The 23,403-nt window shown below is 45.7% G+C and overlaps 1 protein-coding gene and 1 non-coding gene across 4 annotated transcripts in view; one reads left to right on the plus strand and one right to left on the minus strand.

Annotated features, from left to right (window-relative positions):
- Nucleotides 1–23,403, plus strand: part of sugct (succinyl-CoA:glutarate-CoA transferase) — an 842,325-nt gene that overhangs the window by 502,170 nt on the left and 316,752 nt on the right. The window lies entirely within an intron of this gene.
- LOC140386119 (U6 spliceosomal RNA) lies at nt 8,438–8,545 on the minus strand. Its single transcript, XR_011933586.1, has one exon. It is a non-coding gene; the product is annotated as a U6 spliceosomal RNA (small nuclear RNA).

Genomic DNA, 23,403 nt, shown 5'->3' on the forward strand with positions numbered 1-23,403 from the left:
AAAGATGCCAGACAATGCTTTGAATACGAGTATTTGCAGATAATTAAGTATTTACAGATCCAGAGATAGGGGTAACCCCAGGTTAAAGAGGTGTGAATTGTCTCAAGCCAGGACAGTTGGTAGGATTTTGCAAGCCCAGGCCAGATGGTGGGGGATGAATGTAATGCGACATGAATCCAAGGTCCCGGTTGAGGTCGTACTCATGTGTGCAGAACTTGGCTATAAGTTTCTGCTCGGCAATTTTGCGTTGTGTGTCCTAAAGGCCGCCTTGGAGAACGCTTAACCGGAGATCAGAGGCTGAATGCCCTTGACTGCTGAAGTGTTCCCCAACTCGAAGGGAACATTCCTGCCTGGCGATTGTCGCGCGATGTCCGTTCACCCGTTGTCGCAGCGTCTGCATGGTCTCGCCAATGTACCACACTTCGGGACATCCTTTCCTGCAGCGTATGAGGTAGACAACGTTGGCCGAGTCGCACGAGTATGTACCGCGTACCTGGTGGGTGGTGCTCTCACGTGTAATGGTGGTATCCATGTCGATGATCTGGCACGTCCTGCAGAGATTGCCATGGCAGGGTTTGTGTGGTGTAGTGGTCGCTGTTCTGAAGGCTGGGTAGTTTGCTGCAAACAATGGTTTGTTTGAGGTTGCGCGGTTGTTTGAAGGCAAGTAGTGGGGGTGTGGGGATGACCTTGGTAAGATGTTCATCTTCATCGATGACGTGTTGAAGACTGCGAAGAAGATGTCGTAGTTTCTCCGCTCCGGGGAAGTACTGGACGACGAAAGGTACTCTGTCAGTTGTGCCTCGTGTTTGTCTTCTGAGGAGGTCGGTGCGTTTTTTTCCTCTGGCGCGTTGGAACTGTCGATCGATGCATCGAGTGCCATATCCCGTTTGTACGAGGGCATCTTTCAGCTTCTGTAGATGTCTGTTACGCTCCTCCTCATCTGAGCAGATCCTGTGTATACGGAGGGTTTGTCCATAGGAGATGGCTTCTTTAATATGTTTAGGGTGGAAGCTGGAGAAGTGGAGCATTGTGATGTTATCCGTGGGCTTGCGGTAAAGCAAAATGCTGAGGTGACCGTCCTTGATGGAGATGAGTGTGTCCAAGAATGCAACCGATTTTGGAGAGTAGTCCATGGTGAGTCTGATGGTGGGATGGAACTTATTGATGTCATCGTGTAGTCGTTTCAGTGATTCTTCGCCGTGGGTGCAAAGGAAAAAAATGTCATCGATGAATCTGGTGTATAATATCAGTTGAAGGTCCCGTGCGGTGAGGAGGTCTTGTTTGAACTTGTGCATGAAGATGTTGGCATATTGAGGTGTGAATTTGGTCCCCACGGCTGTTCCGTGCGTCTGGATGAAGAACTTGTTGTCGAAGTTGAAGACGTTGTGATCCAGAATGAAGCGGATGAGTCCAACGCCGGCATCTCCACACCAAAGATGTAGTAGCATTGGAGGCAGTTCAGAGGAGGTTCACTATTGATGAGGATTTGTTTTATGAAGAGAGATTGAGCTTTAGGCCTATATTCTCTAACATTTAGAAGAATGAGGGGAGATCAAATTGAGGTATATAAGATGATAAAAGGTATGGATAAAGTAGATGTGGAGCGGATGCTTCCTCTTGTGGGGCATTCTAGAATGAGAGGTCATAGTCTCAAGGTAAGGGGTAGTCCCTCAGGCCTTAATACAATTAGATCATGGCATATCTTAACACCATCTACCCACCTTGTAACACTTCAAACCTTTTCAATCTCAGTTTTACAATTTTACATTGGCCAAAACTCAGCAGATTTTTGGTGGAGAGAATCCCTTAACCTGCTGACATTTGGGACAAAAAGTGCTCTCTGACTTCATCCCCGAACAGTCTAGCTCTAATATTAAGAGTGCACCCGAGTCCAGAGAAAATAATTTTACTGTGTCTAATTTAAAACATCTCAATTCGATCACCTCTTAATCTCTATACATTCAAGGGAATACAAATTTAGTCTATGCAACCTGTCTTCACTGTTTAATCCTGTTAGTTGCATTTAGTTCTAGTGAATCTGCGCTATAGCCCCGTCAAGGCTAATACAGAACATAGAATAGAATAGAATTCCTACAGTACAGAAGACCCTTCGGCCCATCGGGTCCACACCGACCCATTGAGTCTGAAAGCACACCTTACGTAGACCCACTCCCCCTACCCTATCCCCATAACCCCACCTAACCTGCACATCTTTGAACACTAAGAAGCAATTTAACATGGCTAATCCACCTAACCTGCGCATCTTTGAACACTAAGAAGCAATTTACCATGGCTAATCCACCTAACCTGCGCATCTTTGGACTGTGGGAGGAAACCGGAACACCCGGAAGAAACCTGCAGAGACCTGGGGAGAAAGTGCAAACTCCACACAGTCAGTCACCCAAGGTCAGAATTGAACCCGGGTCCCTTGCAGTGTCTGGCAGCAATGTTGACCATTATGCCAACATTCCTCGTCCTTCCTCAAATGCAGTGTCCTGGACTCCACAGTCTGTAGCTTCTCACTATTTAAAGTGTAATAACCTGCACGGGTCACATGGGGTGGGAACAATTATTTTCCCCTAGTGGCTGGAGGAGTATGAGCTCTCCTGCTAACTACGGGGCTGATAACCATGTTGTATAAAATGTTTGCCAGATAGGAACTGGCCGACAGAGAAAGAGGACAGAGGACCTAGTGAAGTTTAACCGGGCTTCTTGTAAATAGTTGTTCTTTTCTTTACTCGGCCGACTCCCCTTGCCTTTATTAAACTGGCAACAAGGATAAACTGGAACTGTCGACATGCAACTCTGCCGACTACGCTGCCTCTCCGTGACTTTGCTTCTCCTAGGACTAAGATACGCCGTTAGGTGCTTCACTACGCCTTTGTTTGGTCAATTGGATGCTTTTAACCCTGCTGTTGAATCCTGGATTCAGTGCGGCGAATACCTGCAATACTTCTTCAGGGCAAATAACATGACCAAAAACAAGCGCCAGACAGTGATGGCCTGCGGAGCGCACACGTTCGGTGTAATTAAGGGCCTAACGTTTCCGGCATTAATTAAGGGCCTACATTTGACCAGCTTATCGCGCTGGTGGGGAATAATTTCGACCCTACTCCATCCACCATTGTGCAAAAGTACAGATACAATACGGCGGAAAGGTTGGAATGGGAGTCTGTTGCTGAGTATGTTTTCCATTGAAAAATCGCCAAATATTGCGAATATAGCACTGTGATGGCGGATATGCTGCGTGGCCACCTGGTTTGTGGTATTAACGATCTCAAAATCCCAAAGAATCTTCTAGGTGAAGGTTCCCTAACATTCCAGCAGGCTTTGCAAATTTCTCTTTCACAGGACAGTCCCACTTGGGGTGGAAAGGAACTCCAGAGATTGGAGGTGAATGATGTCCGGCGCCACCCCACTCGCCGCCCTTCAGAGAGTAGAACGGATTGCTGCGATGCTGCAGGCTCTAGGCCATGGACCGCGGCGCACGCCCTCGCTGGATGCAGGAGGTGCCGACTCCACCCTCTGTGAGAAGTGTGGAGGTCGGGGTCGCCGAGGCCGCCGGCAGCATGATGGGACAGCGCCCTGATCACCCCAGACAAGATAGGCATCGGCACCGTGCTGAGACTCTACATTTGGACGACCCCGCAGTAGCTGGAGACAAGTCGGAAATGCTGCTGCAATGTATGGCTGCGCCACAGGTGGCCTCTATTCCTATCCCTATGCGGGTCAACAGACACTTAATTCAAATGGAGCTGGATACAGGTGCTGCCATCTTGGTGGTGCCAGATCACATGTTCGACCGGATCTGACACGGGTTGAGTCAATTATCAAACGCTGATTCGGCCGCCTGCCTCTCCACGTATATAGGGGAGTGTTTGGTTATTATAGGTGCCACGCTCGCCCCAGTGGTCTACGGGCATCAGCCCTTGCTCTTTCCCCTCATTGTGGTACAGGGGTGCGGCCCCAATCTGCGGGTCGGGGAGTGGCTGCATTATTTGTGGATTGACTGGCAGCGTATTCTCCGGTGGAGACGGCGTTGGGGGTGTTTATATACAATAATGCAAAAGTTCCCCAACGTTTTCAGACCCAGCCTTGGGAATATTTAGGGAGCCCTGCCGAAAGTCCAAATGGATCCGCAGGCACAGCCCCGTTTTCTTTGTGCTCGACTGGTCCCTTGTTGGTAAGATCGAGGCTGAACTGCAGCTATTGGAGAACCTCGGGTTAATTCTGCCGGTTCATTTCGCCGACTGGGCAGCGCGAGTGGTTCGGGTGATGAAACCGGATCAGACTGTCTGCCTTTACGGCGATTGCAAGTTAACCTTCAATATAGCTTCATGTTTAGACCGATACCCGCTACCTCGAATTGAAGATCCCTATGCCACACTGGCAGGTGGTTTTTACCAAGTTACCAACATTTACCAAGTTAGATAGGAGCAATATTTATTTACAGCTTAAACTGCACGAGGCCTCGAGAAAATATAATAATAAAAATAATCGCTTATTGTCACAAGTAGGCTTCAATGAAGTTCCTGTGAAAAACCCCTCGTCGCCACATTCCGGCCTGTTCGGGGAGGCTGGTATGGGAATTGAACCTGCACTGCTGGCCTTGTTCTGCATTACAGGCCAGCTGTTTAGCCCACGGTGCTAAACTAGCCCCTGTCACTAGCAATGCTCACAAAGGATTATACGAGTACACCCAGCTTCTATTCGGCGTATCCTCGGCATGCGTTTTGTTTCAACGCATCATCTAAGTCATTGCTAAATATAGTGAAAGGCTGAGGCCACAATACTGATCCCTGGGCCACCACTGGTCATATTTGGCCTCCTTCTGCACTGATGGTCCATGATCATACTGAATAGCCGAACAGGCTCAAAAGGCCACATGGCCTCCTCTTTCTTCATATTCATAGAATCCCTATAGTGCAGAAGGAGGCTATTCGGCCCATCAAGTCTACACAGACCTCTGAAAGAGCACCCTACCTAGGCCCACTCCCCTCCCTATCTGTATAAGCCCGTAACTCCACCTAACCTGCACATCTTTGGATACTAACGGGCAATTTAGTACGGCCAATCCACCTAACCTTATCTTTGGACTGTGGGAGGAAAATGGAGCACCTGGAGGAAACCCACGCAGACACGGGGAGAAAGTGCAAATTCCACACATGGCGAACATGCAAACTCCACAGTCACCCAAGGCCAGAATCGAACTTGGGTTCCTAACGCTGTGATGCAACAGTGCTAACCACTATGCTACCATGTTACCCTTATGCTCTTCGACCAATTTGAGTACATACCCATCACTACACTCTTTCCCACATCCTAGGCGTGAATTGTCGGCTGGTGAGATTCTCCGTTCCGCAGGCAGCACACCCCCACCCGCAGGTTTCTCAGTGGCTTGGGGGTGGCTACAATGGGAAATCCAGTTGGCCAGTGGCGGGAAAGGAGAATCCCGCTGCCAGCGACGGCGCACCCACCACCGAGAAACAAGGGGCTGGGGAGCCGGAGAATTCATCTCCTTAGCAATTCCCTGTGCCTGGTTTCCTCTAATTTCCTGTGCTCAGTCTCACTGTCTCTCGCGCTCTTTTATCATCCCGGCTCTGCTCTCAGTCTCATTCTTTCAGACGCTCTTTCACCTCCCAGGTCCGCTCTTTCCTTGAGTTAGAAGATTAAAATGTGCGTAGTTCTCTATATGTGGTTCCACCAATATCCTGTACATTGGGCCTATACATTGCGTAACTTAGTAAAATGAGAGATAAACTCATCAAAGCCTATAAAATTTTAAAGGGGCTTGACAGATAGACACTGATAGGTTGTTTCCCCTCGCTGGGAAACCTGGAATATGGGGGCATAGGCTCAAAGGGTCAATCATTCAGCACCGAGATTAAGATAAATTTCTTTACTCAAAGACTTGCGAATCTTTGGAATTTTCTACTCCAGAAGGCTGTTTATCCTCTTTTTAGTCTCTTGGGGAATTAAAGGACATGGGAATAGGTGGGAAAGTGGAGGCAAAGCAAATCAGCTATGATCGCATTGAGTCATAGAACAAGCTTGAGGAGCCATATGGTCTACGTCTGCCCCGTTTATCAGGGTCTTCTGTCACCAGAATTGTCATCATACACCTGTGCCAAAAAGTGTTGAGGGGCAGAATGCTCCTCAGCTCTGCTAATGGCAGGGTGTAGTACTAGTGAACTTTGATTTTAATTAAGAATAAGAGTGAACAGAAGGCCAGTGGGGTGATCATTATATGGGAGGCCTGAGCTTTTTTAGCTTGAAACCTTCATTTAAGTGTTAGGCTCAACTTCCATCCATAGCTAGTGTCAGTAGTGTGTAGTCAGCAGGCAGACATGACATAACAGAAGTTACATTTACACCGCAGGAGTAAAGAGATTACAGTCTGGGGAAAGTAGAAGGAATCTCGAGGCCATGAGTTTTCTTTTGGGTCCTGGAGGAGCACATCCTTTTGGTCCACAAAGAAACATTTGAGAAATCCAGTGGTTCTCCTACCTCTTCTGGGCCCACTATTCTTTCATGTTCGGTGCTCTTGGTAAGAACAAGAACAAAGAAATGTACAGCACAGGAACAGGCCCTTCGGCCCTCCACGCCTGCGCCGACCATGCTGCCCGTCTAAACTAAATTCTTCTACACTTCCAGGTTCCGTATCCCTCTATTCCCATCCTATTCATGTATTTGTCAAGATGCCCCTTAAACGTCACTATCGTCCCTGCTTCCACCACCTCCTCCGGCAGCGAGTTCCAGGCACCCATTACCCTTTGTGTAAAAAACATACCTCGTACATCTCCTCTAAACCTTGCCCCTCGCACATTAAACGTATGCCCCCTAATAATTGACCCCTCTACCCTGGGAAAAAATCTCTCACTATCCACCCTGTCTATGCCCCTCATAATTTTGTAGACCTCTGTCAGGTCGCCGCTCAACCTTCTTCATTCCAGTGAGAACAAACCAAGTTTATTCAACCTCTCCTCATAGCCAATGCCCTCCATACCAGGCAACATCCTGGTAAATCTCTTCTGCACCCTCTCTAAAGCCTCCACATCCTTCTGGCAGTGTGGCGACCAGAATTGAACACTATACTCCAAGTGTGGCCTGACTAAGGCTGACAATCGGTGCTGAACATAACCTTCCAGACATAAAATAAAGTCAGAGTCTGACTAATAACATCAGACCTCAACTGCCAGAGGCCAGGACTTCGGTTGCTGGCCTGAGATCCTGTTTGGGGACAAGAGGAGTCTACTCAAGACATATTCTCATTTTTCTACATAGAAACAGCAGGTGCACTGCAGAACTGTTGCTTTGATCAATGAGTAGGTTACTATAAGGAGTTTAACTCTTAACCCCCTCCCTGCCCCGGCCAGGTTCTTGTCAGGTGGGGGTGATTAAATACGGGATCCGGTGTCGGTCTGATTTTCTTTGCTGGCAGCACTTGATCCGTGCCAAAATACTATTGTATTTAAAATAAATGTGAATTGGATTACACTGGAACATTTAAGTATTTTAAAAATCTCTCCTTTAAGATTGGGTTGGATTTTTTAAAATCAAAGTTAGCAAGTGAAACTGGTAAAAACAAGATTGATCATGAGACGTTGAATTTTTGTGATATGATGTAAATCGGTAACATGTTATTAATCCTTGCATTAGTTCATTGTGTGCCCCTATTCCATCTATCCCTTGCTTTATATAATTAATTCCAATCATTGAAAATCTTATAATGTTTCAAAACATGGAGTTCCGCTGCTGGCAGGGCAATAAGAAGCTGCTTGGATCCCACTGCTTAAATCTGCAGTTTCCTCAAGTGTAAACCATAAGGTTTATTTTACAAATGCTCATGGAGTCTTACCTGCCAGGACATGCAGAGAGGCAAATCACTCTTTAGTTATGTCAGCCCATCTGCATAAACTGTCCACTGTACAGTGATTAATATATCTCAATAACTGCGGTTTAATGTAAACTTATTAAGTTTCCTCAAGACAATTACATCACTGTGTTTCCAGAGAGAGGCAATGCACCGGGAATGTCTGAAGCTGTGTGCTTTAGCTGCAATAATGCATGTTTTTGATTAGTGGAAAGATCTGATATCATAAATCAATCCCTAACCGTAGCCGTTTGCTGACACATATATCAAGTTACTTTCATCTTGAAACTTTGCAGTACTCCCCATCTCTAAATCCTGGATTACTATTTAAAACTCTTCGACCAGCTCCCTGAGCTAATCAAATCATCATTAGCAGAAGAACTATTAAACAGGTAACTTTACAAGTCCAATTACAAGCAGCGCAAGTCCAAATTGTCACTGGGTGCTGTAGGAATGTAAGCCAACCGCTGCCCCCCCCCCCCCCCCCCCCCCCCCCCACCCTCCATTGGCAACATGGTTTGGCGAAATTGCCCAAGGCTGGGCTTGCTGAATTGTTGTTTTTGTTTTTTTATGGAACGCTTCACGAATTTGCGTGTCATCCTTGCGCAGGGGCCATGCTAATCTTCTCTGTATCGTTCCAATTTTAGTATAATGTGCTGCCGAAGCGAGCACGGCTTGCTGAATTGTTGAGTGACATGGTGTATCAAACTTTCAGAAATAGTCATTTATTTTTCAACATTCTTACCAGAATATTCTGCCATCTTAAACGAGGACCCTCTGTGGTCTTAGTGCAGAAGTTACACGTCCCCCAAAGGTGCTTCTCACTGGCTATCACTGCCAATATACTTTTCTTTTATGTTAAGGCCCTTGATTGGCAACCTATGTTGAGGCAGTTCGTATTTCATTTTACTTCAGATCCTTACAGCTGCCAGAGAAACGAGCATTTCAGCCCGTAAGCTTGGCGTCATGTCAACCCAAGACCCCTGTGATTGAATAAACAATGTGCAATCTCACGGCAGCATGCAGTCTTTGTGCAGCTAGCTTTAAAAATAAACCTCTGGATAGGTTCGCAGTGTTGCAATTTTTGTTTCATTTTTCTAGCTACAGGGAGCAGTTTGTAAGAGTAAATCTTTCACTTCTGTTCACTGGATTCAAACCTGGAGCAGATATTATGGAATTGCACAACCTCGGCGCAACTGGGCGACACACCACAGGAGGACGGGAACATGTGCCCTTCAAGATTGTTATTGGTTTCCCTTCCCTTAAAAACAACTTCTCGGGTTTGTGTCCTTACTACATACAGCCTGCAGTGTGTCACAGAGGCAAGAGCAAACAACGATGGGGGAAATGGTTCAGCGCCACTGAAAAAGTACCTGGATGAGCACTTGGCAAGTCATAACCTTCAAGGCTATGGGCCAAGTGCTGGCAAATGGGATTACGTAGGCAGGTCAGATGTCTTTCATGCTTCACTGCAGATTCCATGGGCCAAAGGGCTTCTTCTGCACTATTTTCTGTGATTCACTACCAAAGACGAGACCAAAGAGCTAGGTTGCTTCCGGATTCCAGCTTGTGGGACAACTTCCTGGTGACTTACCAACTTTAAATACAGCCATCTGTCCAGCACCACTTTATCAATTTTAGTCCATTTAGTATCTCTACTATCTTCTCTTTAACTATGTCCCTGGTAGCATATTCCTGAATGGGGCCTGGCCCTAAAAATGTTTCTGGCCTCCCAACTTATAGGTTGGAAGCTATTAATGCACCCAGCTTCATACAGCCTCGACCAGTTAGTTTCCACAGTGCAAAGCTTGGGCTGGATTCTCTGTGAATCTGGCGTTTCACTCTGGACTTTCCTTAAGAAAGTCCTGAGTGATTCTCCCATCTGCATGGGACGGGCAGGTCTTCGGAGTGGTTCTCGCAGCTCTGGCTGCGGATACGGGGCCCTGCACTTCCGGTCGGGAGTCCGCGCATGCACACGGCGGTGGCCTGCAGCAGCCGCCACGTGCGACATGGCGGTTCCGGATCGCCATGATGCCCGATCACTCCCCTGTCTATGAGCCCCCCCCCCAGGGCGGCGGCGGACTGAGTCTGCAGCCGCCAGCCGACGTTCCTGATGGCCAATAGGTGGTTAGAACCACGCCGTTGGGAACTCGGGCCAGTTGCACGTGGAGAATCGTGGGGGGGGGTCTTTGTCAATGCCGCGTAGCTCCCGCATGCGCGATTCGCGAGCGATTCTCCAGGGACCGGAGAATCGCGTGAGCGCCGCCGATAACGAATTTCCGGTTTGAAAACCATTCTCCGTCCCTCGCGCTGAACGGATTTTGGCACGGAGGCTCAGAGAATCCAGCCCCATATGTTTATCAGACTGGCCAGCAATTGTGGTGTCACAATATCTATTCTGTATTTATACACATACACGTCCTCAGGATGTCCCAACGTGCTTCACACACACTGAATTACTTTTGAAGTGTAGCCACACGAATATGGACAAATTCAGAAGCTTATCAACTTGCATTAAATTTTCATAAACAGAAAATAGATGATCAGTTAATCTGTTATTGATGGAACGTTGACCTGAATAGTGACACGAGATCTTTTACATCTACCTGAGGAAAGTTGTGGGTTGGGGAACGGAAAGGGAGTCAAGGGATTTACATAAAATGGACAAGGGCTCTGAGAGAATAAATTAGAAGGAAGTTAGAAAATTAGCATAACAGTATTGTCCTTCACGCAGAAATATTGTATGGCATCTTTGTTTTGGCTCAAGTCTAGATGTTCAGGTGGAAACCGCAAGGGTCTTTTATTAGTGGTGAGTCTTATTAGATGTGGGCATGGGTCATAGAATCAGGGGACAGCCTGATATTCTGCCGAGAGCAGCATCAGCAATGGAGCTTCGCCATCTCCAACCTTCGGCCCATGAAAGAGTTTCTGCGCACTTCAAGAAAGAAACAATAATAGCGCTGAGTGGACGGTGTTTGACTTTCAAGGCATGAATTGCCGTGGTGTAACTCCGATGGAACGTTCTGCCAAATTCCCCATTAAAGTTACATCAGGACAACCCCCATGCAAATTCAGGACTTATGTATTTGTGGTGGTGCACTAGGAGATTGCCCATTCTGCAATCCACCAATATCAGTAGGAAATGATGCACGGGCGCATCAACAATCTCAGCTGTGAGGCATGGATCTTCCATCTACAGCAGCCGAAGTTTCCCAATGCACTCATAGAATCCCTACAATGCAGAAAGAGGCCATTTGGCCCATTGACTCTGCACCAACCCTCTTAAAGAGCACTCCACCCAAATCCACTCCCCATCTCTATCCCAATAACCCCTTAACCTAACCTGCACATTTTTGGACACTAAGGGACAATTTAGTATGACCAATCACCTAACCTGCACATCTTTGGACTGCAGGAGGAAACCAGAGAAAGCCCAAATAGACATGGGAAGAATGTCCAAACTCCACACAGACAGTCACCCAAGGCCAGAATTGAACCCGGACCCTAGTGCTGTGAGGTGGAAATGTTAACCACTGTGTCACCACTTCTGATTGCTGCTTTACTGTGGCAGCACCTAATCGTGGAATTACCCTAATGTGACGCCGCATCAAAATGTTTTAAGTGAGGCACATTTATAATGGTTTTCCCTTGTTTTTCACAAAAACATTTTAGTACATGGCATTACATGAAAGTATGTTGCTCTTTAAAATAGGTGGAAACAACATCTAAAGTTCTGCCTCTAATTGCAAATACATTTTTTTGTATTTTATAGCATATCATTATTTGGATCAACCTTGCCTCCTAAACCCTCTCATTTTGTTTTTCTTTTTTTCTAAATTTAGTGTACCCAATTCATTTTTTCCAATTAAGGGGCAATTTAGCGTGGCCAATCCATCAACCCTGCACATGTTTAGGTTGTGGGGGCGAAACCCACGCAAGCATGGGGAGAATGTGCAAACTCCACACGGACAATGACCCAGAGCCAGGATTGAACCTGGGACCTCAGCGCCATGAGGCAGCAGTTAACCACTGTGCCACCGTGTTGCCCTTCAAAACCCTCTCATAAATTTCCAATTTTGTTTTTAATTTTTTTTTCTCAAGTAGCCTAACATTTATGCTACGAGTTGAACATGGAATGAAATGGGATTTCACTATGAAATACTGTAATAGGAACAAGAGGACATTGTATGTCACCAGGCCGCGAGGTAACATATTGAATTTTATTCCTGGAGAACGTAAGATTAAAGGTGTCAGGAGTTTCTGTTTTGCCAGCCAGAAAGTCATGTTACTGCACAGAGGGAGCAAACAGCAGCAATCGACTTCACCAGGATCATTGTGGAAATGAAGTTCACAAAAAATTCAGTTTTAAATACAGACGGTGTGCATGAGTTCTGAAAACACGGAAGTACGTAGTTCTATTTTTCAGACTACAAACTTACTCTCCTGCCTTTCCTGGGTTTATTTGTTTGTAATGTGTAAAGCCTGAAGTAGCTGTTAGGCGTTACTGTAAAAGCCAACATTACCCAGTGGGATCTCACATTTATTTTTAAAGAGGCCCTCAGTCTCCCTTTCCAGGGATAGTATCCATGGGTGCCGTCTCCCAATGAGAAACATGCAGCCTTACAATATAGAGTATTAATTAAACAATCTTTTACTGCCAGTACAAGGAGACAGACTTCTTTCAAGTCCATAAAGAGATACTCAAAAGAAGCCAAATGAGACAATGAGAGCATACTTCCTCCATTACAGTGGTAAAATAATGTAGTGGCATGATTGAATCAACATCTGCATTAAGAATGTAATGTCGGGGCTGGTCCCATTTCAAGTACAGTGGGCGTGATTCTCCGCTCCCGCGCCGGTTTGGAGAATTGCCTGGGTCGCCAAATTTTCACGTGACGACGGACCGACGCCCTCCCGCGATTCATGGAAGCGGCCAGATCGGCATAATCGCGTTTTGCGCGGCGCGGGTCCAGTGAATCGCCCGAGACAGCCAAAATGCGATTCACCGGTATCCCCGCAATTCTCAGTGCCGGATGGGCCGAGCGGCCTGCCCAAAACGGCGGGTTCCCCCCCCGGCGGCGTCCACACCTGGTCGCTGCCAGCAGGAACAGCGCAGGAATGCTGGGGGGGCGGCCTGCGGGGGGGGTGAGGGGGGTCCTGCACTGGGGGGGGGGGGCCTCAAATGGGGTCAGGCCCGCGATCGGTGCCCACCGATCGTCGGGCCGTCCTCTCTGAAGGAGGACCTCCTTCCGCAGCCCCGCAAGATCCGTCTGACATCTTCTTGCGGGGTGGACGGCAACCACGCATGCGTGGGTGACGCCAGTTACGCGGCGCCGGCCGTGTCATGTATGCGGCGCCGCCTTTACGCGGCACCAAGGCCTGGTGCGCGTAAATGACACGGCGCCGCTACTAGCCCATTTTCGGGCCCTGAATCGGTCGGGATAGGGGCCGTTTCGCGCTGTCGGGAACCTAGACGGCGTTCACGAAGGCGCAAACACTCTGTCTCCATTTCAGAGAATCGCGCCCAGTATGGAAAGTTGAGGGAGGCATTAAATGAGGAAGAATGTGAATAGCAATTTAGCATGGCAGACATCACTGGCATTTGTGGGAGTGGTTTGGAGCTGATATTGTGGTAAAGTCTACCAGGCGACATAGGTGTATGTTACAGTTGACTTGCAGAAAAATTACCTCCCTGTAATGTAGCATTTAAAACTTAATTAAGGGCAATTTTGAGGGCCAGTAAAGAGCTACCTAAAGTGAATTGGCAAATGTGCTTAAGGGAGAGATCAATAGAGACGCAGTGGAAGACATTTAAAGGGATGTTTTAGAATACACAGAAAGGAGAGATCATGTTCAGGTGAGGCCATTGGGATTCTGATCTTGCAGACTCCGTGGCCTCCGGTCGGGTCATAACAGTGTCCATGTCCATCAATCACAGAAAGCTACTATACAGGGACAGCATGTAATTAGGAAAGCTAATAGAATGTTATTGTTTATTTTTAGGGGAATTTATTACAAAAGTGGGAGGTTATTCTTCAGCTGTACATGGCATTGGTGAGACCATGTCTGTGTACAGTAGTGGTCTCCTTATTTCAGGAAAGATATAAATGTGTTAGAAGCAATTCAGAGAAGGTTTCCTAGATGAATACCAGGAATGGCCGAGTTGTCTTACGAGGATAGGTTGGAGAGGTTAGGTTCTATCCACTAGAGTTTAGAAGAGTAAGAGGAAACTTGACCAAAACCTTTAACATCCTGAGGGGTATTGATAGGGTGGATGTGGAGAGGATCTTGTCAGAGAATCTAGAACTAGGGGTCACTGTTTAAAAATAAGACGTCGCCCATTTAAGACAGAGATTGGGAGACTTTTTTTTCCTCACAGAGTTTGGATTGGATTTTGTTTATTGTCATGTGTACCGAGGTACAGTGAAGAGTATTTTTCTGCGAGCAGCTCAACAGATCATTAAGTACATGAAAAAAAAAGGAAATAAAAGAAAATACATAGGTCAACACAAGGTACACAATGTAACTACATACATCGGCATCGGGCGAAGCATATAAGAGTGTAGTGTTAATGAGGTCAGTGGAACTCTCTTCCTCAAAAGGCAATGGAAGCAGAGTCTTTGAATATTTTTAAGGCATAAAATATTTATTCTTTAAAGTAAAAGTGGATTGTACGGTCGGCTAGTCCTATTCGTATCATTTGGAACATTAAGGCAAGCATTAACGCCTTCAAATTATGGCGGTAATTTCGCAATCCCACACTTCGGGTGGGAAGCTTTGTAACATTACACTGTAACATTATATAACTCTATCTCTGACCTGACCTCCATTCATGCACAATTTCCTTACTGGTAACATAGGATTGCAGAATTAACTCTCATAGCAAGTGGAAAAGATTATCGTGAAAGAAAAGGAATCTAAGATTGCTTGACTTCAGCAGATCATTCTAAGATCTGGGATTTGCTCAGATTGTCAAATGAAGCTTACATCACCTTGTAGTTTCAGTTGGCACATCAATATGGAAGAGCTGTGGGGAGATGAAACCTGTTGAATTCAGCTTAGACATTTCAATTATTAAAATAAGCTAATATTTTCAATGGAGAAGGTAATTGAAAATGTTAACTAATTGATCATGAACTCTGCTCATTGCATTTGTGTTTGATTGTAGTGTGCTGTTGTAGTCAGTTGTTTTTGACAAGTTGCTGTATTTGCATTTAATTGGAAGTCTGTTTCTATATGCTGAAAATATATTCATTTATGAGTAATATCTGCTTTTCTGCACTGAAATTCTATTTAGTCCAGATTCTTGATGTAGGACATTTTTCAGTATCTGATTCCAGACAATTATGCAAGGGCCAATTGTGCAATAGCTCATGGATAGTAGATGACACTTTATAGAAATTAATGTAAAATCATTAAGAAAAAGTGATGATTCATAAAAAAATTAATTCGTAAAAGAAAATGGCATATAGTTCTCCTTCACAAATACCTGAATAATAATGCAAATCTGGGTATTTAATGATCAAGGAAGGACAGAATGTTAATGGAGAGCAATTCTTTATTATTTTGTTGTACATTATTCACAATGATAATTAAGCTCTTAAACCACTTTTGTTGGGGGTGGTGGGAAGGGAAAGAGCAGATGCTTTCTTATCCCAGGGACTCTGCACATTTTAAAAATATTTTGTTCTGAGGGGTTTATGAATTTCTCTTGCTACATCCCATATTGTTCCCTGAGCTGTAGAACCATTTCAATTGACATAGAAGATGGATGCCTGGGCAGCAACATTGTAGCTACCCTTGCACTATTTTGATTGTTAGATGCCACTGTGCCCAGTGCCTACTTGAATGTTTGTGACAATACTTTGCTCCAGTTACTTTTATTGACAATAAGTATGTAGGATTTATCTGTGGTTCATAATTTGACACTGCTAAACTATTGCGATACCAAGTTTGTGAAGTTGTGTGCAAACTAACTCGGGCTGTTTTCCTTAGAGGAGAGAAGGTTGAGGAAAAGCTTTGTTAGAGGTGCTCAAAATATTGAGGGATCTTGCCAGAGTAGGTAGGACCGAAAAGTCAGGAACCAGAGGACACTGGTTGAAGGTGAATGGCTAAAGAACTATAGGCTTCTATAGTTTTTTGGATTGAGGAAAAAGTGTTTATGCAGCGAGTGGTAAGGATCTGGATTGCGCTTCCGGAGAGTGTGGTGAATCATAGAATTTACAGTGCAGATGGAGGCCATTCGGCCCATCGAGTCTGCACAGGCCATTGGAAGCCCACACCTTCACCCTATCCCCGTAACCCAGTAACCCTACCTAACGTTTTTGGACATTAAGGGCAATTTATCATGGCCAATCCACCTTACCTGCACATCTTTGGACTGTGGGAGGAAAACGGAGCACCCGGAGGAAACCCACGCAGTCACGGGGAGAACATGCAGACTCCGCAAAGACAGTGACCCAAGCCGGGAATCGAACCTGGGACCCTAGAGCTGTGAAGCAACAGTGCCAACCACTGTGCTACCATGCCGCCCTATTCAACCATGGCTTTCAATAGGGAATTAGATAAATATCTGAATAGGAAGAATTGAGCTAGTGGGACTAACTGAACTGCTCTTGCAGAGCAGCACTGACACAAAGGGCTTCTATGCTGTGATCTGTCATATTTTGTGTAATTATGATAGACAGATCGACAAAGCAAGACATTAGATCCTGATACATCATAGTTGGCAGATTTTACTCTTCTTACCTTCCATTCACAGAGGTGGCCTCAATGACAGAGTAAAGTATGTAGAAAGTAAATCCTCCCAGGAGCACGTGACTGGTTTATGAGTTAAACTTTCCTTCATTATGGTTGTTAGGTGAGTTCGACATTCTGAATTCTCCGAGTGTACCCGAACAGGGGCCGGAGTGTGGTGACTAGGGGATTTTCACAGTAACTTCATTGCAGTGTTAATGGAAGCCCACTTGTGACACTAATAAAGATTATTATTATCATATTTCTGGTTACGATTATTGATATTTCTCCCAAAAGTGAATTTATGTATTTATACACATTTTTAAAAAGTAGAGTCACAAATTCTTTGTGTATCTGGATCAAGCAGTGCAGCCTTTTAATGTGTTTTTAATGAAGAACCAGACCCCAACCATCTTGGCTTGAGAATTTGGTTGTGTGAGAGGAAGAGTGTATGGGTTTTTTCAAAGAACATAAGGTGATCACCAAGCCATTTCTCAAATCCTTGGCTTTCGATACCAAGGATAAAGCCTCACTCAAGTCCAATAAAAGTTGTTTTTTAACTTCAAGAAGAGGTACCCTTTGGAATCAAATTTCCCTGTTATGAGGAACAAGGGACAACATATCCGCTCCTCTTTGTAAAATGATGCGATATCCTACAGCCTATCCCAGAAGGCTAACCTTGCCTGGGATGTGTTTCTTGTCAGTGTTCCAAGATTACATAAGATGTGCGGTTGTCGAGCTCATTCACAATCTGTAATTCAAAAGTGTTCCTCCCATTCCCTCAGGCTCATTATTTCAGCTGCAGACTGGGATCCACCAACGGTACTATATCATTAAAATAGGCAGTTTGTTTGTGGAAATCAAGAATAGGAAACTAAAACATTTACTCCAGCTGCAGTGTAGCTCACATAACGTTGGTGAAGTTTTAGCTTTTCCTCAACCTGAAATAGCTGAAGAGGTTTCCCCACGCTGGGCCCCATTTAATCAGCTGTAGTGGACCATCATACAAATCTCCATGATAGTTTTGACACTTCTTAAAAATGGTTCTGACCAAATAGCAAGGAAGCCATGTTGGAGTTATATAGAATATTGGTGAAGTCACAGCTGGAGTACTGTGTGCAGTTCTGGTTGCCACATTATAGGAAGGATGTGATTTCACTGGAGGGGGTGCAGAGGCGCTTTACCAGGATGTTACCTGGGATGGAACATTTTAGTTATGAAGAGAGGTTTGTGGATAAGCTTGGGTTGTTTTCGCTAGAGCAGAGAAGACTGAGGGGCAACCTGATTGAGGTTTACAAGATTATGAGGGGCGTGGATAGGGAACAGCTGTTCCCCTTAGTTGAAGGGTCGGTTACGAGGGGACACAAGTTCAACGTGAGGGGAAGGAGGTTCAAGGGGGATTTGAGGAAAAACCTTTTTACCCAGAGAGCGGTGACGGTCTGCGATCTCAAGCATAGCCATACTTCGATTTAGAGGTCTTAGGACATGTTGCGTTAGGAAACTTCTTGTGTCCTTAAAAACCACATTGTGTCAGTTGGAGCATCTCAAACTTCAGGTTTTGGAACTGGAACAGCAGCTGGGGTCATTGCAATGCAACAGTGATACGGACGGTGTACATGGATAGCACATGGGGCAGCATGGTAGCTCAGTGGTTAGCACTGTTGCCTCATGGCGCCGAGGACCCGGACTTGATCCCGGACCCGGGTCACTGTCCGTGTGGAGTTTGCACATTCTCCCCGTGTCTGCTTGGGCCTCACCCAAAAAGATGTGCCGTGTAGGTGAATTGGCCACACTAAATTGCCCCTTAATTAGAAAAGATAATTGGATACTCTAAATTTATAGACAAACACATTCTTGCGGTCACTGGCAGCTTAAGCGTGTTCAAATAGAGAGCAAACTGTGGCTGCCAAACAGTCAAGGAGGAGCAAAGAGGTAATGCAGGAATCCCCTGAGTGCATTCCATGCTCCAACTCGTACTCAGTACCGCAGAGAATGATGGCTGCTCTGGGAAGTGCAGCTGGAACCAAGCCCACTGCATCATGGGTGGCTCAGCTGTATAGGAGAGAGGGAAAATATGTTTCTGTAGAAGTTTCTCTAGGGTTTCTACAGTTAGAGGAAAAGACAGCAGCCATGAACATTAATCCTTGATTGTATCTTCCCTCCTGGTGTAATGGTCAAGGATGTCACTGATTGGCTGCAAGGCATTCTGAGAGGAGGTGGCTGAGCAGCCAGAGGTCATGGTCCCATCATTGGTTCTGGCGATGGTGCGATCTGTACAGATCAGGAAGGTTGCACCTCAACAGGGCTGGGAACAATGTCCTCATGGGGTGGTTTGCTTGTGCTATTCAGGTGGGTTTAAATAAACTTGGCAGCGGAATGGGAAACAGAATGCAGCATTAGGAAGGAGAAACTGTGAACTAAAGATCGGACAAGGCAGATAGTACTAGAGTAGGAAATAGTATGGTTTAGTTGGGGTCAAACTGAGGAAATACTATAAGGTGTAAAGCACATATAAGTACGCAGAGTGTGATAAATGACATTGCTGGGCTATAGGTGCAGATAGCCACATGGGAAGACATTTTGTGGTAACAACAGACCGGGCTCAAAAAGGTGCAGGACTGGGTATTAAATATCTCTGGACACAAAGTATTCAAGAAAGCGAGGAAAGGCAAGATAGGGTGGAGGAATGGCAGTATTGATTCAGGAGACTATTACATTGTCTGGAGCTATCAAGGTCAGAATTTATTTGGTGAGAGTTAAGAAACAATAGAAGCACCATCACACTACTGCATGTATCCATAGACCACCGGCTAGTGTGAAAGATATAGAGGAGCACATTTTCAGGACATTACAGAGAGATGCAAGAATGATAAGGTAAGGTCAAATCGGCATAGTCCCAAATGACCATTGAGGAGAGAGCTGACTGTTGGTGATTTAACCTGAGAATCACCATACCTCAGGCAAGGGGCTAGGTTAAGAAGGCAGGCCATCATGAATAATAGAGTAGTGATAATGGAAGACCTTAATTATTCTAATATAGACTGGGAAAGCAATAGTGTAAAGAGCAGGGAGAAGAGATCCTGAAGTGTACGGAGAAGAATTGTATTAACCAATATGTTGCCAATTCAACAAAGAAGGAGGCATTGCTGGCTTTGGTTCTGGGGAATGAGGTTGATTAGTGTCAGTAGGGGAACATTTAGGGAACAGTGATCATAATATCATCAAGTTTAGATTGACTGAAAAAAGACAAAGAGTAATCTAGAGTAAAAATAGTTAATTGGAGGAGGGACCGCTTCAGTGGCATGAAAATTGACTTATTCCAGGTAAATTGGAATGGAAGATTGGCAGGCAAAATGGTAATCCCTTAAAGAGGAGATGGGTCAGAGACAGTGAGAAAGAAAGTGAGATAGGTGAAGAGAGAGTATGAAAAATGGCAGCAACCAACATAATTGATAATCTAAAAGTCTTTTATATGCAGGTAAAAATTAAAAGGGTGGGGCCGACTACAATTCACAAAGTGGATCTAAGCATGGAGGCAGAGCACATGGCTGAGGTACTGAATGAGTATTTTGCCCAAATCACATTGAGGAAGGAGGCAATACTGGAGATATCAGAAAGGCTGACTGTGCTTAAAGTTGATGAGTCACCAGGACAGGATGAGATGCATCCGAGGATGCTGAGAAAAGTGAGGGCGGAAATTGCAGGTGCACCGGTTATGATTTTCCAATCCTCCTTAGATAGGAAGGTGGTTCCAGGGGACTGAAATATTGCAAATGTTACATCCCTGTTCAGAAAAGGGTGTACAGGATACGCCTAGCAATGACAAGCCAATTAGGTTAACCTAATTGGGCAGCACGGTAGCACAAGTGGATAGCACTGTGGCTTCACAGAGCCAGGGTCCCAGGTTCGATTCCCCACTGGGTCACTGTCTGTGCAGAGTCTGCACGTTCTCCCCATGTCTGCGTGGGTTTCCTCCGGGTGCTCCAGTTTCTTCCCACAGTCCAAAGACGTGCAGGTTAGATGGATTGGCCATGATAAATTGCCCTCAGTGACCAAAAAAGGTTAGGAGGGGTTATTGGGTTATGGGGATAGGGTGGAAGTGAGGGCTTAAGAGGTGCATACTCGATGGACCAAATGGCCTCCTTCTGCACTGTATGTTCTATATGTTCTCAGTGGCGGGAAAGCTTTTCAAGACAATAATTCGAGACAAAATCACCAGTCACTCGAGCAAGAGTGGATTCGATAAGAAATGCCCCCCCCCCCCCATTTTATCGTACCACCCTCTACCCAAACACACACCAGACAAACACACATAGGGGAAACAGGTAAAATGATAGAGATTAAAATGGAAGAAAGAGAGGTAAGTGTTCTTGTTGCTGATATTGAGATCGTTGTAGCTGGCTATATTCCCAGAAGGCGGAGTGCTGAAACCACCAGTTGGTTTGGAACATCTGACTGGAGCATTCAGGCAGACTCTCGGGCTATGGGATCCCCTCTTGGGAGCCACTTTAACTAGTATTGACCTGGACGTTCACACAGAAGATTACTCTCAGGTCTGTTCAATTCTAACTTGCTCCCACCAGATTAACTATCAGCCTCACTAAGATAAGACTAGAATTCCCCATATGAGAATTTTAAAAGGGTTTTCAAACAACCCCATCTGCCTACAGCTTGTGCGATCCTCCTGCAGGTTACACTGACTGCAGAGAGAAAGATCTTTGCCCTGGACCTTCAGAAAGAATCCATCAGGCGAGAGAGAAATCATAGGTCTGGCCTTCTAGTTGCTTGATCAAAACAAAACTGACTACTTGCCAACAGTCTATGCAGAAAGAGAAAGATCTTTAATCACAGGCCATCAGATGAGAAAGAGATCCGACCTATGGCTCCCCAACTTCTTGATCCAAGGTGAAACTGAAAGCAAACACACAGTCTTATAAAGTAAGAACATTCTGGAATAATCAGCTCCAGTCAGCATCGAAGAGCTGTTACGGCCCTGAACTGGAATTTAAAGTAACTTGGCTGTCAGCCAAGTCCATCAAAATGTGTCATCACTGGACCATACCAAGCAGCCCACCTCACCAGGCGGGTTCCCTGAGGTCAGACCAACTAGCACAGCTGCCAGGGTGAGGGGAGGGGTGTCCCGCTTTTTTTTGTTTTAAAATTAAAAGTGCAGTTCATTTGAAAGGCATAAATCCCAGCAACTGTCCAGGCACAAAAGTTATATTACAGAAAATAAAGGGAATGCACAAAGGAAACCAGGTTTAAACAGGAGGATCCTTACAGAGACACGTTGGGAGAATCATGGGAGCAGCTCCTTCCCAGGATTCCTGGCTGCTATGAGCTAGGCCATCCTGGATTAAGGAAGAGGAGGCACATGAGTCAGCGTGTCTTTCCTGGTCAAGTATTTCATGGGGTGTAAAGCTCGTGAGGGAACCGTGTTGCTCTTTGGGTGGGATGGGATGGAAAGGTTTGGCTGGTGAAGGTTTGGTGGCATAATCATTGGTGGCTAGTGAGAGGGCCGCACACCATGGGCAGGATTCTCCCATCTGAAGGCAGAGTGTTGAAGCCGTCATAAAAACTGGAGAGTTTTGACACTTCCGGTGGCAGCTATGAAGGAGTAAGTCGCACATTTGGTGGCCCCCCGCTCTGGTCGGACTTTTAGACCTTTTCCCCGATTTTTTAACGGACTTGAAGTGCAGTACGGATGCTAATAGCAATTTTCTACTGAATTCCCACTTTGGTGCATGGAGAAAAGGACTAGAAGTGTTCATAAGGGCAGAAACAAGAAGACAGAGAAGACTTGGGCTGTAGTTGCAACAGGGAACAGCATGGCGGAGGGGCGAACCTTGGGCTTGTCGACCCAGCAGTCTATGGAGCAGCTGATGCAAGTCATCCAGGAGGGCTTTGCTACGCAGAAACGGGACTGCTTGGACCCGATAAAAGCATCGATTGAGCGGTTGGAGCTCAGGTTGGCCGCCCAGGATCGTGCGATCCAGAAAGTGGAGAAGGTGCTGGCTGAGCAGGAGGAGGGGATGCTGCGGGACCAGCAAAATAAGCTTCTGGAGAAGGTGGAGGACCTAGAGAATAGGTCCCGCTGGCAGAACTTAAGAATTGTCAGGATCCCGGAGGGGTCCGAAGGAATGGACGCTGGGTTTGCACTGAGTGCTGAATTTGGTGCATTTTGAGTGCTATAGTAAGAGTTTGGTGACCGAGGGAGTATAAGGCTTAATTTTTATCTAAAGTTTAGTCTTTCTTTTATTTAGTTAATTAACTTAAAAGTTGCTGTTTGGTTTAGAAGAAGGTGAATTTTCAATCAGCTTTAAACAAGCTTCTACTTGTAGGCACTTGCAGCTGGAGCTTGTTAATTAGTTAATTGGATTAGGCCAGTTTTCAGAGGCTGGATTCACAGTATAAAAGTGATCCCCTACAGTGCTGAATTTGGTGCATTTTGAGTGCTATAGTAAGAGTTTGGTGACCGAGGGAGTGCTGAATTTGGCGCATTTTGAGTGCTATAGTAAGAGTTTGGTGACCGAGGGAGTGCTGAATTTGGCGCATTTTGAGTGCTATAGTAAGAGTTTGGTGACCGAGGGAGTTAGGTGAGGAGGGAGTAAGGTGCTCGTTTCATTTTGTTTCCGACATTTCCGCAAAGAGTGAGAAGAGAGCCAGGAGTTTACAGAAAGTGTAGCTGACTGGGAGCAGAGTCGGAGGGCGTGACGAATGTGATATAAAATAGTTACTTTAGAGTTACTAGTTAATGTATGTAGAAATAAGCCACTTTGATTCTGGCAGTTAGG

Source organism: Scyliorhinus torazame, chromosome 11 (genome assembly GCF_047496885.1).
Source record: "Scyliorhinus torazame isolate Kashiwa2021f chromosome 11, sScyTor2.1, whole genome shotgun sequence".
NCBI lineage: Eukaryota > Metazoa > Chordata > Chondrichthyes > Carcharhiniformes > Scyliorhinidae > Scyliorhinus > Scyliorhinus torazame.